Here is a 12,431-nt window from a genome sequence, read left to right on the forward strand (position 1 = left end):
TAAGGGTCTCCACAGCCAGCCAGTTAATATAGCCTGAAAGAGACAGTCTCTATAATGGTCTCCACAGCCAGCCAGTTAATATAGCCTGAAAGAGACAGTCTCTATAAGGGTCTCCACAGCCAACCAGTTAATATAGCCTGAAAGAGACAGTCTCTATAAGGGTCTCCACAGCCAGCCAGTTAATATATCCTGAAAGAGACAGTCTCTATAAGTGTCTCCACAGCCAGCCAGTTAATATAGCCTGAAAGAGACAGTCTCTAATAAGGGTCTCTACAGCCAGCCACTTAATATAGCATGAAAGAGATAGTCTCTATAAGGGTCTCCACACCCAGCGAGTTAATATAGCCTGAAAGAGACAGTCTCTATAAGGGTCTCCACACCCAGCCAGTTAATATAGCCTGAAAGAGACAGTCTGTAATAAGGGTCTCCACAGCCAGCCAGTTAATATAGCCTGAAAGAGACAGTCTCTATAAGGGTCTCCACAGCCAGCCAGTTAATATAGCCTGAAAGAGACAGTCTCTATAAGGGTCTCCACATGTCAGCCAGTTAATAAAGCCTGAAAGAGACAGTCTCTATAAGGGTCTCCACACCCAGCCAGTTAATATAGCCTGAAAGAGACAGTCTCTATAAGGGTCTCCACACCCAGCCAGTTAAAATAGCCTGAAAGAGACAGTCTGTAATAAGGGTCTCCACAGCCAGCCAGTTAATATAGCCTGAAAGAGACAGTCTCTATAAGGGTCTCCACAGCCAGCCAGTTAATATAGCCTGAAAGAGACAGTCTCTATAAGGGTCTCCACAGCCAACCAGTTAATATAACCTGAAAGAGACAGTCTCTATAAGGGTCTCCACAGTTAGCCAGTTAATATAGCCTGAAAGAGACAGTCTCTATAAGGGTCTCCACAGCCAACCAGTTAATATAGCCTGAAAGAGACAGTCTCTATAAGGGTCTCCACAGCCAGACAGTTAATATAGCCTGAAAGAGACAGTCTCTATAAGGGTCTCCACACCCAGCCAGTTAATATAGCCTGAAAGAGACAGTCTGTAATAAGGGTCTCGACACCCAGCCAGTTAATAAAGCCTGAAATAGACAGTCTCTATAAGGGTCTCCACAGCCAGCCAGTTAATAAAGCCTGAAAGAGACAGTCTCCATAAGGGTCTCCACAGCCAGCCAGTTAATATAGCCTGAAAGATACAGTCTCCAATAAGGGTCTCCATAGCCAGCCAGTTAATATAGCCTGAAAGAGACAGTCTCTATATGGGTCTCCACACCCAGCCAGTTAATATAGCCTGAAAGAGACAGTCCGTAATAAGGGTCTCCACACCCAGCCAGTTAATATAGCCTGAAAGAGACAGTCTCTATAAGGGTCTCCACAGCCAGCCAGTTAATATAGCCTGAAAGAGACAATCTCTATAAGGGTCTCCACACCCAGCCAGTTAATATAGCCTGAAAGAGAAAGTCTGTAATAAGGGTCTCCACACCCAGCCAGTTAATATAGCCTGAAAGAGAGTCTGTAATAAGGGTCTCCACAGCCAGCCAGTTAATATAGCCTGAAAGAGACAGTCTCTATAATGGTCTCCACAGCCAGCCAGTTAATATAGCCTGAAAGAGACAGTCTCTATAAGGGTCTCCACAGCCAACCAGTTAATATAGCCTGAAAGAGACAGTCTCTATAAGGGTCTCCACAGCCAGCCAGTTAATATAGCCTGAAAGAGACAGTCTGTAATAAGGGTCTCGACACCCAGCCAGTTAATAAAGCCTGCAAGAGACAGTCTCTATAAGGGTCTCCACAGCCAGCCAGTTAATATAGCCTGAAAGAGACAGTCTCCATAAGGGTCTCCACAGCCAGCCAGTTAATATAGCCTGAAAGAGACAGTCTCCATAAGGGTCTCCACAGCCAGCCAGTTAATATAGCCTGAAAGAGACAGTCTCTAATAAGGGTCTCCACAGCCAGCCAGTTAATATAGCCTGAAAGAGACAGTCTCTATAAGGGTCTCCACATGTCAGCCAGTTAATATAGCCTGAAAGAGACAGTCTCTATAAGGGTCTCCACATCCAGTCAGTTAATATAGCCTGAAAGAGACAGTCTCTATAAGGGTCTCCACAGCCAGCCAGTTAATATAGCCTGAAAGAGACAGTCTGTAATAAGGGTCTCGACACCCAGCCAGTTAATAAAGCCTGAAAGAGACAGTCTCTATAAGGGTCTCCACAGCCAGCCAGTTAATATAGCCTGAAAGAGACAGTCTCCATAAGGGTCTCCACAGCCAGCCAGTTAATATAGCCTGAAAGAGACAGTCTGTAATAAGGGTCTCCACAGCCATCCAGTTAATATAGCCTGAAAGAGACAGTCTCTATAAGGGTCTCCACAGCCAGCCAGTTAATATAGCCTGAAAGAGACAGTCTCTATAAGGGTCTCCACAGCCAACCAGTTAATATAGCCTGAAAGAGACAGTCTCTATATGGGTCTCCACACCCAGCCAGTTAATATAGCCTGAAAGAGACAGTCCGTAATAAGGGTCTCCACACCCAGCCAGTTAATATAGCCTGAAAGAGACAGTCTCTATAAGGGTCTCCACAGCCAGCCAGTTAATATAGCCTGAAAGAGACAATCTCTATAAGGGTCTCCACACCCAGCCAGTTAATATAGCCTGAAAGAGAAAGTCTGTAATAAGGGTCTCCACACCCAGCCAGTTAATATAGCCTGAAAGAGAGTCTGTAATAAGGGTCTCCACAGCCAGCCAGTTAATATAGCCTGAAAGAGACAGTCTCCATAAGGGTCTCCACAGCCAGCCAGTTAATATAGCCTGAAAGAGACAGTCTCTAATAAGGGTCTCCACAGCCAGCCAGTTAATATAGCCTGAAAGAGACAGTCTCTATAACGGTCTCCACATGTCAGCCAGTTAATATAGCCTGAAAGAGACAGTCTCTATAAGGGTCTCCACATCCAGTCAGTTAATATAGCCTGAAAGAGACAGTCTCTATAAGGGTCTCCACAGCCAGCCAGTTAATATAGCCTGAAAGAGACAGTCTGTAATAAGGGTCTCGACACCCAGCCAGTTAATAAAGCCTGAAAGAGACAGTCTCTATAAGGGTCTCCACAGCCAGCCAGTTAATATAGCCTGAAAGAGACAGTCTCCATAAGGGTCTCCACAGCCAGCCAGTTAATATAGCCTGAAAGAGACAGTCTGTAATAAGGGTCTCCACAGCCATCCAGTTAATATAGCCTGAAAGAGACAGTCTCTATAAGGGTCTCCACAGCCAGCCATTTAATATAGCCTGAAAGAGACAGTCTCTATAAGGGTCTCCACAGCCAACCAGTTAATATAGCCTGAAAGAGACAGTCTCTATAAGAGTCTCCACAGCCAGCCAGTTAATATAGCCTGAAAGAGACAGTCTGTAATAAGGGTCTCGACACCCAGCCAGTTAATAAAGCCTGAAAGAGACAGTCTCTATAAGGGTCTCAACATCCAGCCGGTTAATATAGCCTGAAAGAGACAGTCTCTATAAGGGTCTCCACACCCAGCCAGTTAATATAGCCTGAAAGAGACAGTCTGTAATAAGGGTCTCGACACCCAGCCAGTTAATAAAGCCTGAAATAGACAGTCTCTATAAGGGTCTCCACAGCCAGCCAGTTAATAAAGCCTGAAAGAGACAGTCTCCATAAGGGTCTCCACAGCCAGCCAGTTAATATAGCCTGAAAGATACAGTCTCCAATAAGGGTCTCCATAGCCAGCCAGTTAATATAGCCTGAAAGAGACAGTCTCTATAAGGGTCTCCACAGCCAGCCAGTTAATATAGCCTGAAAGAGACAGTCTGTAATAAGGGTCTCGACACCCAGCCAGTTAATAAAGCCTGCAAGAGACAGTCTCTATAAGGGTCTCCACAGCCAGCCAGTTAATATAGCCTGAAAGAGACAGTCTCCATAAGGGTCTCCACAGCCAGCCAGTTAATATAGCCTGAAAGAGACAGTCTCTAATAAGGGTCTCCACAGCCAGCCAGTTAATATAGCCTGAAAGAGACAGTCTCTATAAGGGTCTCCACATGTCAGCCAGTTAATATAGCCTGAAAGAGACAGTCTCTATAAGGGTCTCCACAGCCAGCCAGTTAATATAGCCTGAAAGAGACAGTCTGTAATAAGGGTCTCGACACCCAGCCAGTTAATAAAGCCTGAAAGAGACAGTCTCTATAAGGGTCTCCACAGCCAGCCAGTTAATATAGCCTGAAAGAGACAGTCTCCATAAGGGTCTCCACAGCCAGCCAGTTAATATAGCCTGAAAGAGACAGTCTGTAATAAGGGTCTCCACAGCCAGCCAGTTAATATAGCCTGAAAGAGAAAGTCTCCATAAGGGTCTCCACAGCCAGCCAGTTAATATAGCCTGAAAGAGACAGTCTCTAATAAGGGTCTCCACAGCCAGCCAGTTAATATAGCCTGAAAGAGACAGTCTCTATAAGGGTCTCCACATGTCAGCCAGTTAATATAGCCTGAAAGAGATAGTCTCTATAAGGGTCTCCACATCCAGTCAGTTAATATAGCCTGAAAGAGACAGTCTCTATAAGGGTCTCCACAGCCAGCCAGTTAATATAGCCTGAAAGAGACAGTCTGTAATAAGGGTCTCGACACCCAGCCAGTTAATAAAGCCTGAAAGAGACAGTCTCTATAAGGGTCTCCACAGCCAGCCAGTTAATATAGCCTGAAAGAGACAGTCTCCATAAGGGTCTCCACAGCCAGCCAGTTAATATAGCCTGAAAGAGACAGTCTGTAATAAGGGTCTCCACAGCCATCCAGTTAATATAGCCTGAAAGAGACAGTCTGTAATAAGGGTCTCCACAGCCAGCCAGTTAATATAGCCTGAAAGAGACAGTCTCTATAAGGGTCTCCACAGCCAGCCAGTTAATATAGCCTGAAAGAGACAGTCTCTATAAGGGTCTCCACAGCCAACCAGTTAATATAGCCTGAAAGAGACAGTCTCTATAAGGGTCTCCACAGCCAGCCAGTTAATATAGCCTGAAAGAGACAGTCTGTAATAAGGGTCTCGACACCCAGCCAGTTAATAAAGCCTGAAAGAGACAGTCTCTATAAGGGTCTCCACATCCAGCCAGTTAATATAGCCTGAAAGAGACAGTCTCTATAAGGGTCTCCACACCCAGCCAGTTAATATAGCCTGAAAGAGACAGTCTGTAATAAGGGTCTCGACACCCAGCCAGTTAATAAAGCCTGAAATAGACAGTCTCTATAAGGGTCTCCACAGCCAGCCAGTTAATAAAGCCTGAAAGAGACAGTCTCCATAAGGGTCTCCACAGCCAGCCAGTTAATATAGCCTGAAAGAGACAATCTCTATAAGGGTCTCCACACCCAGCCAGTTAATATAGCCTGAAAGAGACAGTCTGTAATAAGGGTCTCCACAGCCAGCCAGTTAATATAGCCTGAAAGAGAGTCTGTAATAAGGGTCTCCACAGCCAGCCAGTTAATATAGCCTGAAAGAGACAGTCTCTAATAAGGGTCTCCACAGCCAGCCAGTTAATATAGCCTGAAAGAGACAGTCTCTATAAGGGTCTCCACATGTCAGCCAGTTAATATAGCCTGAAAGAGACAGTCTCTATAAGGGTCTCCACATCCAGTCAGTTAATATAGCCTGAAAGAGACAGTCTGTAATAAGGGTCTCGACACCCAGCCAGTTAATAAAGCCTGCAAGAGACAGTCTCTATAAGGGTCTCCACAGCCAGCCAGTTAATATAGCCTGAAAGAGACAGTCTCCATAAGGGTCTCCACAGCCAGCCAGTTAATATAGCCTGAAAGAGACAGTCTCTAATAAGGGTCTCCACAGCCAGCCAGTTAATATAGCCTGAAAGAGACAGTCTCTATAAGGGTCTCCACATGTCAGCCAGTTAATATAGCCTGAAAGAGACAGTCTCTATAAGGGTCTCCACAGCCAGCCAGTTAATATAGCCTGAAAGAGACAGTCTGTAATAAGGGTCTCGACACCCAGCCAGTTAATAAAGCCTGAAAGAGACAGTCTCTATAAGGGTCTCCACAGCCAGCCAGTTAATATAGCCTGAAAGAGACAGTCTCCATAAGGGTCTCCACAGCCAGCCAGTTAATATAGCCTGAAAGAGACAGTCTGTAATAAGGGTCTCCACAGCCAGCCAGTTAATATAGCCTGAAAGAGAAAGTCTCCATAAGGGTCTCCACAGCCAGCCAGTTAATATAGCCTGAAAGAGACAGTCTCTAATAAGGGTCTCCACAGCCAGCCAGTTAATATAGCCTGAAAGAGACAGTCTCTATAAGGGTCTCCACATGTCAGCCAGTTAATATAGCCTGAAAGAGATAGTCTCTATAAGGGTCTCCACATCCAGTCAGTTAATATAGCCTGAAAGAGACAGTCTCTATAAGGGTCTCCACAGCCAGCCAGTTAATATAGCCTGAAAGAGACAGTCTGTAATAAGGGTCTCGACACCCAGCCAGTTAATAAAGCCTGAAAGAGACAGTCTCTATAAGGGTCTCCACAGCCAGCCAGTTAATATAGCCTGAAAGAGACAGTCTCCATAAGGGTCTCCACAGCCAGCCAGTTAATATAGCCTGAAAGAGACAGTCTGTAATAAGGGTCTCCACAGCCATCCAGTTAATATAGCCTGAAAGAGACAGTCTGTAATAAGGGTCTCCACAGCCATCCAGTTAATATAGCCTGAAAGAGACAGTCTCTATAAGGGTCTCCACAGCCAGCCAGTTAATATAGCCTGAAAGAGACAGTCTCTATAAGGGTCTCCACAGCCAACCAGTTAATATAGCCTGAAAGAGACAGTCTCTATAAGGGTCTCCACAGCCAGCCAGTTAATATAGCCTGAAAGAGACAGTCTGTAATAAGGGTCTCGACACCCAGCCAGTTAATAAAGCCTGAAAGAGACAGTCTCCATAAGGGTCTCCACAGCCAGCCAGTTAATATAGCCTGAAAGAGACAATCTCTATAAGGGTCTCCACACCCAGCCAGTTAATATAGCCTGAAAGAGACAGTCTGTAATAAGGGTCTCCACAGCCAGCCAGTTAATATAGCCTGAAAGAGACAGTCTGTAATAAGGGTCTCGACACCCAGCCAGTTAATAAAGCCTGAAAGAGACAGTCTCTATAAGGGTCTCAACATCCAGCCGGTTAATATAGCCTGAAAGAGACAGTCTCTATAAGGGTCTCCACACCCAGCCAGTTAATATAGCCTGAAAGAGACAGTCTGTAATAAGGGTCTCGACACCCAGCCAGTTAATAAAGCCTGAAATAGACAGTCTCTATAAGGGTCTCCACAGCCAGCCAGTTAATAAAGCCTGAAAGAGACAGTCTCCATAAGGGTCTCCACAGCCAGCCAGTTAATATAGCCTGAAAGATACAGTCTCCAATAAGGGTCTCCATAGCCAGCCAGTTAATATAGCCTGAAAGAGACAGTCTCTATAAGGGTCTCCACAGCCAGCCAGTTAATATAGCCTGAAAGAGACAGTCTGTAATAAGGGTCTCGACACCCAGCCAGTTAATAAAGCCTGCAAGAGACAGTCTCTATAAGGGTCTCCACAGCCAGCCAGTTAATATAGCCTGAAAGAGACAGTCTCCATAAGGGTCTCCACAGCCAGCCAGTTAATATAGCCTGAAAGAGACAGTCTCTAATAAGGGTCTCCACAGCCAGCCAGTTAATATAGCCTGAAAGAGACAGTCTCTATAAGGGTCTCCACATGTCAGCCAGTTAATATAGCCTGAAAGAGACAGTCTCTATAAGGGTCTCCACAGCCAGCCAGTTAATATAGCCTGAAAGAGACAGTCTGTAATAAGGGTCTCGACACCCAGCCAGTTAATAAAGCCTGAAAGAGACAGTCTCTATAAGGGTCTCCACAGCCAGCCAGTTAATATAGCCTGAAAGAGACAGTCTCCATAAGGGTCTCCACAGCCAGCCAGTTAATATAGCCTGAAAGAGACAGTCTGTAATAAGGGTCTCCACAGCCAGCCAGTTAATATAGCCTGAAAGAGAAAGTCTCCATAAGGGTCTCCACAGCCAGCCAGTTAATATAGCCTGAAAGAGACAGTCTCTAATAAGGGTCTCCACAGCCAGCCAGTTAATATAGCCTGAAAGAGACAGTCTCTATAAGGGTCTCCACATGTCAGCCAGTTAATATAGCCTGAAAGAGATAGTCTCTATAAGGGTCTCCACATCCAGTCAGTTAATATAGCCTGAAAGAGACAGTCTCTATAAGGGTCTCCACAGCCAGCCAGTTAATATAGCCTGAAAGAGACAGTCTGTAATAAGGGTCTCGACACCCAGCCAGTTAATAAAGCCTGAAAGAGACAGTCTCTATAAGGGTCTCCACAGCCAGCCAGTTAATATAGCCTGAAAGAGACAGTCTCCATAAGGGTCTCCACAGCCAGCCAGTTAATATAGCCTGAAAGAGACAGTCTGTAATAAGGGTCTCCACAGCCATCCAGTTAATATAGCCTGAAAGAGACAGTCTGTAATAAGGGTCTCCACAGCCAGCCAGTTAATATAGCCTGAAAGAGACAGTCTCTATAAGGGTCTCCACAGCCAGCCAGTTAATATAGCCTGAAAGAGACAGTCTCTATAAGGGTCTCCACAGCCAACCAGTTAATATAGCCTGAAAGAGACAGTCTCTATAAGGGTCTCCACAGCCAGCCAGTTAATATAGCCTGAAAGAGACAGTCTGTAATAAGGGTCTCGACACCCAGCCAGTTAATAAAGCCTGAAAGAGACAGTCTCTATAAGGGTCTCCACATCCAGCCAGTTAATATAGCCTGAAAGAGACAGTCTCTATAAGGGTCTCCACACCCAGCCAGTTAATATAGCCTGAAAGAGACAGTCTGTAATAAGGGTCTCGACACCCAGCCAGTTAATAAAGCCTGAAATAGACAGTCTCTATAAGGGTCTCCACAGCCAGCCAGTTAATAAAGCCTGAAAGAGACAGTCTCCATAAGGGTCTCCACAGCCAGCCAGTTAATATAGCCTGAAAGAGACAATCTCTATAAGGGTCTCCACACCCAGCCAGTTAATATAGCCTGAAAGAGACAGTCTGTAATAAGGGTCTCCACAGCCAGCCAGTTAATATAGCCTGAAAGAGAGTCTGTAATAAGGGTCTCCACAGCCAGCCAGTTAATATAGCCTGAAAGAGACAGTCTCTAATAAGGGTCTCCACAGCCAGCCAGTTAATATAGCCTGAAAGAGACAGTCTCTATAAGGGTCTCCACATGTCAGCCAGTTAATATAGCCTGAAAGAGACAGTCTCTATAAGGGTCTCCACATCCAGTCAGTTAATATAGCCTGAAAGAGACAGTCTCTATAAGGGTCTCCACAGCCAGCCAGTTAATATAGCCTGAAAGAGACAGTCTGTAATAAGGGTCTCGACACCCAGCCAGTTAATAAAGCCTGAAAGAGACAGTCTCTATAAGGGTCTCCACAGCCAGCCAGTTAATATAGCCTGAAAGAGACAGTCTCTATAAGGGTCTCCACATCCAGCCAGTTAATATAGCCTGAAAGAGACAGTCTCCATAAGGGTCTCCACAACCAGCCAGTTAATATAGCCTGAAAGAGACAGTCTCTAATAAGGGTCTCCACAGCCAGCCAGTTAATATAGCCTGAAAGAGACAGTCTCTATAAGGGTCTCCACATGTCAGCCAGTTAATATAGCCTGAAAGAGACAGTCTCTATAAGGGTCTCCACATCCAGCCAGTTAATATAGCCTGAAAGAGACAGTCTCCATAAGGGTCTCCACAGCCAGCCAGTTAATATAGCCTGAAAGAGACAGTCTGTAATAAGGGTCTCCACAGCCATCCAGTTAATATAGCCTGAAAGAGACAGTCTGTAATAAGGGTCTCCACAGCCAGCCAGTTAATATAGCCTGAAAGAGACAGTCTCTATAAGGGTCTCCACATGTCAGCCAGTTAATATAGCCTGAAAGAGACAGTCTCTATAAGGGTCTCCACATCCAGTCAGTTAATATAGCCTGAAAGAGACAGTCTCTATAAGGGTCTCCACAGCCAGCCAGTTAATATAGCCTGAAAGAGACAGTCTGTAATAAGGGTCTCGACACCCAGCCAGTTAATAAAGCCTGAAAGAGACAGTCTCTATAAGGGTCTCCACAGCCAGCCAGTTAATATAGCCTGAAAGAGACAGTCTCTATAAGGGTCTCCACATCCAGCCAGTTAATATAGCCTGAAAGAGACAGTCTCCATAAGGGTCTCCACAACCAGCCAGTTAATATAGCCTGAAAGAGACAGTCTCTAATAAGGGTCTCCACAGCCAGCCAGTTAATATAGCCTGAAAGAGACAGTCTCTATAAGGGTCTCCACATGTCAGCCAGTTAATATAGCCTGAAAGAGACAGTCTCTATAAGGGTCTCCACATCCAGCCAGTTAATATAGCCTGAAAGAGACAGTCTCCATAAGGGTCTCCACAGCCAGCCAGTTAATATAGCCTGAAAGAGACAGTCTGTAATAAGGGTCTCCACAGCCATCCAGTTAATATAGCCTGAAAGAGACAGTCTGTAATAAGGGTCTCCACATGTCAGCCAGTTAATATAGCCTGAAAGAGACAGTCTCTATAAGGGTCTCCACAGCCAGCCAGTTAATATAGCCTGAAAGAGACAGTCTCTATAAGGGTCTCCACAGCAAACCAGTTAATATAGCCTGAAAGAGACAGTCTCTATAAGGGTCTCCACAGCCAGCCAGTTAATATAGCCTGAAAGAGACAGTCTCCATAAGGGTCTCCACAGCCAGCCAGTTAATATAGCCTGAAAGAGACAGTCTGTAATAAGGGTCTCCACAGCCAGCCAGTTAATATAGCCTGAAAGAGACAGTCTCTATAAGGGTCTCCACAGCCAGCCAGTTAATATAGCCTGAAAGAGACAGTCTCTAATAAGGGTCTCCACAGCAAACCAGTTAATATAGCCTGAAAGAGACAGTCTCTATAAGGGTCTCCACAGCCAGCCAGTTAATATAGCCTGAAAGAGACAGTCTCTATAAGGGTCTCCACATCCAGCCAGTTAATATAGCCTGAAAGAGACAGTCTCCATAAGGGTCTCCACAGCCAGCCAGTTAATATAGCCTGAAAGAGACAGTCTGTAATAAGGGTCTCCACAGCCAGCCAGTTAATATAGCCTGAAAGAGACAGTCTCTATAAGGGTCTCCACAGCCAGCCAGTTAATATAGCCTGAAAGAGACAGTCTCTAATAAGGGTCTCCACAGCCAGCCAGTTAATATAGCCTGAAAGAGACAGTCTCTATAAGGGTCTCCACATGTCAGCCAGTTAATATAGCCTGAAAGAGACAGTCTCTATAAGGGTCTCCACATCCAGCCAGTTAATATAGCCTGAAAGAGACAGTCTCCATAAGGGTCTCCACAACCAGCCAGTTAATATAGCCTGAAAGAGACAGTCTCTAATAAGGGTCTCCACAGCCAGCCAGTTAATATAGCCTGAAAGAGAAAGTCTCTATAAGGGTCTCCACATCCAGCCAGTTAATATAGCCTGAAAGAGACAGTCTCCATAAGGGTCTCCACAGCCAGCCAGTTAATATAGCCTGAAAGAGACAGTCTGTAATAAGGGTCTCCACAGCCATCCAGTTAATATAGCCTGAAAGAGACAGTCTGTAATAAGGGTCTCCACAGCCAGCCAGTTAATATAGCCTGAAAGAGACAGTCTCTATAAGGGTCTCCACATGTCAGCCAGTTAATATAGCCTGAAAGAGACAGTCTCTATAAGGGTCTCCACATCCAGTCAGTTAATATAGCCTGAAAGAGACAGTCTCTATAAGGGTCTCCACAGCCAGCCAGTTAATATAGCCTGAAAGAGACAGTCTGTAATAAGGGTCTCGACACCCAGCCAGTTAATAAAGCCTGAAAGAGACAGTCTCTATAAGGGTCTCCACAGCCAGCCAGTTAATATAGCCTGAAAGAGACAGTCTCTATAAGGGTCTCCACATCCAGCCAGTTAATATAGCCTGAAAGAGACAGTCTCCATAAGGGTCTCCACAACCAGCCAGTTAATATAGCCTGAAAGAGACAGTCTCTAATAAGGGTCTCCACAGCCAGCCAGTTAATATAGCCTGAAAGAGACAGTCTCTATAAGGGTCTCCACATGTCAGCCAGTTAATATAGCCTGAAAGAGACAGTCTCTATAAGGGTCTCCACATCCAGCCAGTTAATATAGCCTGAAAGAGACAGTCTCCATAAGGGTCTCCACAGCCAGCCAGTTAATATAGCCTGAAAGAGACAGTCTGTAATAAGGGTCTCCACAGCCATCCAGTTAATATAGCCTGAAAGAGACAGTCTGTAATAAGGGTCTCCACATGTCAGCCAGTTAATATAGCCTGAAAGAGACAGTCTCTATAAGGGTCTCCACAGCCAGCCAGTTAATATAGCCTGAAAGAGACAGTCTCTATAAGGGTCTCCACAGCA

The sequence above is a fragment of the Salvelinus fontinalis genome, chromosome 29 (assembly GCF_029448725.1).
Source record: "Salvelinus fontinalis isolate EN_2023a chromosome 29, ASM2944872v1, whole genome shotgun sequence".
NCBI classification, from domain to species: Eukaryota; Metazoa; Chordata; class Actinopteri; order Salmoniformes; family Salmonidae; genus Salvelinus; species Salvelinus fontinalis.